We start from the raw sequence: 7697 nt of genomic DNA on the forward strand, positions 1-7697 counted from the left end.
ATAGAATACAATTGAAGTATTCTTTTGTTTTGGAAACTGCATCTCTACCTGAAGCCTGAAATCACATTAGTTTTTTAAACTCATGTTAAACTGTTGTTTTATATTAGGTTAACTGGTATTAAGTTGGCCCAAGTTTCTAGTCTAATTTTTTTTTTGGATCCTGACAGTCATTCAAAGATGAGCACTGTCCTACATTTGTGTCTTGTGAATTTGATACAAATACCACTTAATACTTATAATTCAAGCCTGCTTTTTAAAAAAAAAGTTCAATAGTTCAAGCCAAGTACAAATTTCTGAGGTACTCCACTCCATATGGACATTAAACCACTAATGTCCACTTTAGGTCTAGCCATTCAACTAGTGAAGAAGCATTTGTAGCTTTTTAATGACCGGGTTGGTGCTGCAAAAATGATTCTCTAGTCCTTTTTTACTTTTGTCAAAATTGTAGAATTTGAAGGGACATTAAAACTAGAGAAGTTGATAAGAATAATCTCTGTAACTGTATAATAACCCAGTTGCTAGACCATGAGGGGTTTTTTTTAATTAAAGTCACAATTTATGAAGGCATGTCTTATCTTATTAAGAAAATTATCACTCGGAATCCTAAGATGCAGAGTTATTTTGGGTTCATTTTTTCCATTTTGACTTTACGTCTATAGGCATTGGTGCCAAAATGGCAATGTTGGGGATGTGCAGGCTTTTGATGAGACAAGGTGGGGGTGAAGTAAAAGAATTTACTAAATTAAAAGTAAAATTAGAAGTAAAAGTTTATTATAAATCATCAAGAGATCTCAAATGGAGCAGAACTCTTTGATGGAATTAGAGTTCTGTCCCGTTCTGCCCACCCACCCTCATATATATGATTTGAGACAATACCGAGCTATTGAGGACCCAAGTTCAAATACAACCTCTGAAACTTATAACTTTCTAGTTGTGTGACCCTGGGCAAGTCAATTAACCCTAACTGCCAACCTGCCCCCATCCCCTCCAAAAAAAAGTGAAGCATAGCAGAATAGAAGTAAGGGGGCAAGATCTACAAAGTAATAACATTTCCAGAAAGGAACCTCAAAGTTATAATTCCAAGAGTAATGTAATGAAAAAAGACATTAGGCCCATGAGTAGAATAAAGTCTAAAATAGGGAAGATAAATGAAGAAGAGATGAGGGCATGTAAAAAAAGAAAGTGAAGGGGGAAATTATTTGATTACTTAACTGAGTAAGAAAGGGAAGAAAAATTAAATAACCAGATAAAAGCAGGAAAAAGAACTAATAAGTAAAAACTCTAAAACCAAGAAAAGGGATAGCAAATGGGTTTGGGGGTAGGAGGGATAGCTCTAGGGAAAAAAAAAACAGCAGTCAGAGTAGGGGCACCCTAACACACACTAAACTAATTCAAAAGATAATATTGTATTTACAAAGGGGGAAGGGAATATCCAAATGTGAAAATAAATGACATGACACAAATAGAAGAAAAATATAAATCTAACTCTCCTAAACTTTGAATGTAAATAGATTAAACAGCTCAATAAAATGAAAAAGCAGAATAGATAAGGAAAAAAAATCCCATAACCTGTTGCTTTTAGGAAACACATTAAAATAAAACAAAATAGACATGCATACAATAAAATGGAGCTGGGGGGAAAAATTACTATTCACTAGGAAAATCCTTGTAAAAATCAAGCCAATAAAGCAAAAACAAATAGTCAAATTATAAAAAGGGATAAACATAGAAACTGTAAAAGTAACTAGAGATAAGTCAATATCAATGTAAAACTTATGCTCCAAATGCCTCAATTAAATTCATAAAGGAAATATTAATTTAAGATACATAAAAGTCACAGTAAGTAACACAAATGTGACTAGACTTCAATGTCCCTCAATTTTGTATAAATCTAAAAGAAAGATAAACAGAACCAGAAAAATTGGTGGAGGACTAAAGCTTAAAGATTTATGACAGCTTCTAAATGAAAATGGAAAAGAACACACATTTCTCAACACCATATAGAAGTTTTACAAATATCATTAGGGCACAAGGATGTTTATTAATATAAAAAGACAAATAATCAATATGTTCCTCAAAGACCATAACAACAAAAATATTAACCAGGGACTAAGAATAAAACATAGATTCAAACAGAGACAATAATTAAATACTAAATAATGAGTAGGTTAAAGAACAAATCATAGAAACAATAATTATGTGAAGAAAATTATGATTAAATAATAGACATATCTAAATGTCTATGATTCTGCCAAAGCAGTTCTCAAAGGAAGAGTCACATCCCTACAGATAAACATTAACAAAGTGTTTAAAGAGAACTAAATATGTATATATAAAAAATAGCCAACAAATAAACCTAAAGTAAGTACAGAGGAGCAAATATTTTAAAAATTAGAGGAGAAAAAGATAAACTAGAAGCCAAAAATTAGAAATGATGATACTAAAAGCTGATTCTTTGAAAGACAAAATTGATGAACCTTTATTCAATCTGATTTAAAAGATAGCAGAAAAAATTTCTTTATAACATGACTAATATGGAAATAGGTTATACATGATTATACATAAAATCTCTATCAAATTATTTACTTTCTTAGGGAGGGAGGAGAGAAAGAAGGGAAGGAGAAAATTTGGAATTCAAAATTTTATCTTTCTATGTAATTGGAAAAAAAATACTATAAGTTTTCATTTCCTCAAAAAAGAAGCAGAAAATCCAACCCAAAAAATTTATTATTTTTCGGTTACATTTGATTCTTTGTGATCCCATTAGGTTTTTTTGGCAAAGATACTGGTGTGGTTTGCCATTTCCTTCTTCAGCTCATTTTATAGATTACAAAACTAAAACAAATTGGATTAAGTAATCAGAGACACAGCTAGCAAGTACTTGAATCCAGATTTGAATAAGAACTATCTGACTCCATCATAACTAGGTCCATCATACTATCCATTGTGCCACTTGGCTGCCATGATAGTTCAGTCAAAACCTAGAAAGACTAGGCAGCTAGGTGGCGCAGTGGATAGAGCACCAGCCTTGAATTCAGGAGGACTTGAGTTCAAATCTGGTCTCAGACACTTAACATTTCCTAGCTGTGTGACCCTGGGCAAGTCACTTAACCCCAGCCTCAAAAAGAAAAAAAACTAGAAAGACACTGGTTCCAGTTGCCCATATAACTTAATGAATGTATTGTAACCATTATGGCAAAAGGCCACTGGGGTGTAGTGATCCAAAGATGTAACTTAATATCTATCAATCAAGTTATAGTTTGGACAGTTGGATTATACAGATTTTATAATCAACAAATAGTTCACCACAAAAAAAAATTTTGTATTATATAAGCAAACTTTTATGCCATCCTCCTATTTGTTTATGGGTGTTTAGTTGTTTGGGTGACTGGGTCTCATTTCCTTACAAACCAGTTTACTAATTATCCTAATTTTAGGCTAGGATTTATAAGATTCCCATTATTCACACACATATTCATAAAGCTCCTTCTTTAACAGAGCTAAGCTTTTATGATTTTAACAAGGCCAAAAATTTAGAATGTCTGGCAAATTCTCACAGAACTTACTGAGAATTCTCACATTTTTATACTTTTCCAAAATACAAAGTTAACTTTTTTTTACATGTCAGAATAATATGCATTTAAATCTTAAAACAGATTTAACCAGAAAAGCTCTTTCTTCCAGATAAGTCTCTAATAAGTAACAGCTCATTACTTAACAGTGATTTTCCAAAATCACAGTGCAAGAAATTGTAGACATTATGTGAATATAAAACAATATTTCAGAGTTGTTTTAGTTTGCATTTTTCTAATCAATACTGAGTTAGAACACTTTTATATGACTTCCGATAGTTCATATTCTCTGACCATTTATAAACTGAGGAATGACATGCATTCTTATAAATTTGATTCAGTCCTCTATATCTTTGTGAGATAAGACCTTTATCAGAGAAACTTATTATAAAATTTTTCCCCAGTTTTGTTTTCCTTCTAATCTTGACTACATTGGTTTTGTTTGTGCAAACCTTTTTAATTTAATATAATCAAAATTACCCATTTTATATCCCATAATGTTCTCTATCTTTTATTTGGTCTAAATTCTTTCTTTATCCATAGATCTGACAGGTTCCACTCAACCTCTAATTTGTTTATGATATCATCCTTTATGTTTTCGACCTTATCTTAGTTTGTTCTATGAGTTGTTGGCCTATACTTAGTTTCTGTCAAACAGTTTTCTGTTCCCAGCAGTTTTTGCCAAATAGTTTTCCCCTCCAAAAACTGAGATCTTTGCATTTATCATACACTAGATTACTATGATCATTACCTAATATCTATTGTGTACCTAATGTATTTCACTGACCCACCACTCTATCTCTTAGCCAGTACCAGATTGTTTTGAGGATTACCACTTTATATTAGTTTAAATTTTGGCATGACCACGCCACAGTCCTTCACAATTTTTTTTCATTAATTCTCTTGATATTTTTTACCTTTTGTTCTTTCAAATGAATTTTGATGTTTTTTTCTAGCTTTATAAAATAACTTTTGGTAGTTTGGCATGGCACTAAATAAGTACATTAATTTAGATAGAATTATCATTTTGTTATATTGGCTTGGCTTTCCCATTAACAACTAACATTTTTCCAGTTAGTTAGATATGACTTTATTAGTGTGAAACAGTGTTTTGTAATTGTGTTCATATAATTCCTGGGTTTCTCTTGACTGAAAGATTCCCAAGTATTTCATATCATGTTCAGTTATTTTTAAATGGGATTTTTATTTATATTTCTTGCTGATAGACTTTGTTGCTAATATGTAGGAAAAACTGGTGAATTATGTGGGTTTATTTTATATCGTGAACTATGCTAAAGTTTATGTCAGTATTTTTTTAGTTGATTCTTTAGTATTCTCCAAGTAAACTATCATATCATCTGCAAAGTTTATTTCCTCACCTAGTATAATGCTTTCAATTCTTTTTCTTTTCTTATTACTGTTACTGGCATTTCTAGTACAATGCTGAATAATAGTGGCAATGATGAACATTTTTGCTTCATCCCTGATCTTATTGGGAATGCTTCTAGTTTATCCCCATTACAATTTTCCAAATAATTTGTGTATTATAGGAATTGTCTTTAAACATTTGGTGGAATTCACCTATGAATCTATCTAATCCTGGGATTTTTTCCTTAGAGAGCTCATTAATGGCTTGCTCAATTTCTTTTTCTGAGATGGGTTATTTAAATATTCCATTTCTTCTTCTGTTAATCTAGGCAATTAAAATTTTTGTACATATTCATCCATTTTATTTAGATTGTAAGATTTATTGACATATAATTGGAGAAAATAGCTCCTAATGATGATTGCTTTAATTTTCTTTCATTGGTGGTAAAATCACTCTTTTTCAATTTTGATGCTGGTGATTTAAATTTCTTTTTACCAAAATTAGCCAATAATTTATCTTTTTTCCCCATAAAACTAGATCCTAGTTTTATTAGTAAAATGATTTCCCTACTTTAAATTTCATTTATGTTTCTTTTCATTTTCAGGATTTCCAATTTGGCATTTAGTTGGGAATTTTAAATTTGTTCTCTTTTTAGGTTTTTAGCTGTATATCCACTTTACGGTTTTACACTTTCTATATTTTATTTGTATATCTAAGTATCTAGAGATACAAATTTTTCCCTTAATTATCATGTAGGCTTTATCCCATAAATCTTATTATGTTGTTTCACTGTCATTGACTTCATATTTTTATGATTTAAAAAAGATACATTTGATATTTTCTACTTTTCTGAATTTGGTCAATTTTGTGAAAGTGTTATGTATTATGGAGAATAAGGTATATTTCTTTTTATTCCCATTCAATTTTCTGCAGAGAACAATTACATATAATTTTTCTAGAATTCTAGTAATTTCCTTATCTTCTTTTTTATTTTTTGATTAGATTTGTCTAGTTCTGAGAGGAGAAAGTTGAAGTCTCCCACAAGTGAAATTTTACTACCTACTTCCTCTTGTAACTCATGTACCTTTTCCTTTCAGAATTTGGATGCTATATCATTTGATACATACATGCTTAGAATTGATATTACTTCATTTTTTATAATACCTTTTAGCAAGATAGAATTCCTTATCTCTTTTAATTAGATCTATTTTTGCTTTTGCTTTGTCTGAGATCATGATTTCTACTTCTGCTTTTTTTTTTTTTTTTTTTTTTACTTCAGCTGAAACATGATAGATTTTGTTCCATCACCTTATCCTTATTCTGTGCATGTCTCTGCTTCAAATGTTTTATGGTTTTTAATCCATTCTTCTATCTGCTTCCACTTTATGGCTGAATTCATCCCATTCACATTCATAGTTATTTCACATTGCCTTCTATTTTTCCCTTCTTTTGATGTTATGGAATTGCTTCTTGATGTCTTATGATGTTATTACTTTCAGTTGCCCAACCCCTATTTTTAAGGAATTATTTTCTACAGTGAGCTTTTGTAGCTCTTTTTCCATTTGGCCAGTTCTGCTTTTTAAAGAGGTGTTTTCTTCATTGAATTTTTGTACATCTTGGAGATGTTATGAGTTCAGTTCCAGACAACTGCAATAAAACAAATATCACAATATAAAGCAAGTCACACAAGTATTTTTGGTTTCCCAGTGCATATAAAAGTTATGTTTATATCATATTGTAGTCTACTAACCATCATCTAAATTGTTAGAAAGTCATAATTCTTTTGCTGATGAAGTGTCTTGACTTGAGATTGATGGTTTCTGACTGATCAGCATGATGGTTGCTAAAAGCTGAGGTGGCTGTAGCAATTTTTAAAAATAAGGCAGCAATGAAATTTCCCACATCAACTGACTCTTCCATTTGAATGCTGAGAGAACACTGTAGGGTTATAAGTGTACTAATTTCAATACTGTTGTGTCTCAGTATTGAAATAGGGAGGTGCAAGGAGAAGGAGACAAATGGAAGAGTGATTAGTGAGGATAGCAATCAGAGCACACAAAATATTTATTGATTAGGTTCACAGTCTTATATGGGTGTAGTTCATGGCAAACCAAAACAATTGTAGTAGACACATCAAAGATCACTGATTACAGATCACCATAACATATATAATAATGAAAATGTTTGAAATATTGCAAAAATATATACCTAATATGACTCAGGGACATGATGTAAGCACATCCTATTAGAAAAATAGCATCAACAGACTTGTTTGACATAATGTTTGCCACAAATCTTCAATTAGTTAAAAAAAATAAAATAAAACCAAAAAACATACAATACCTGCAAAGTACAATAAAACAAAGTGCAATAATAACATAAAGAGTGCTGTATGTGGAGAGGTTCAAGATATTAAATTTTTTTTAAAAAAAGACAGGGTATAGAGAGGTTTATAAACCCCACAGAAGGTTTTATATTTGATCCTGATGATGATAAGGAGCCACATGAGCTTAAGCATGACATGATCTGATTTACACTTTAGGAAGAACAATTTGAAACCAAAAGGGAAGACGGATCATGGGGAGTAGAGTCTTGAAGTAGGAACATCAAACAAAAGGCTATTGCAATAGTCCAGGTGTTCTGTATCAGAGGACCTGCATCAGAGTAGTGGCAGTATCAGAAAAAAATAAGAGGATATGTGTTATGAAGGTAGAAACACAGGACTTGAAAACTAATTACAAGGAGTAAGAGAGAAG

Source organism: Sminthopsis crassicaudata, chromosome 2 (assembly GCF_048593235.1).
Source record: "Sminthopsis crassicaudata isolate SCR6 chromosome 2, ASM4859323v1, whole genome shotgun sequence".
Classification (NCBI taxonomy): Eukaryota; Metazoa; Chordata; class Mammalia; order Dasyuromorphia; family Dasyuridae; genus Sminthopsis; species Sminthopsis crassicaudata.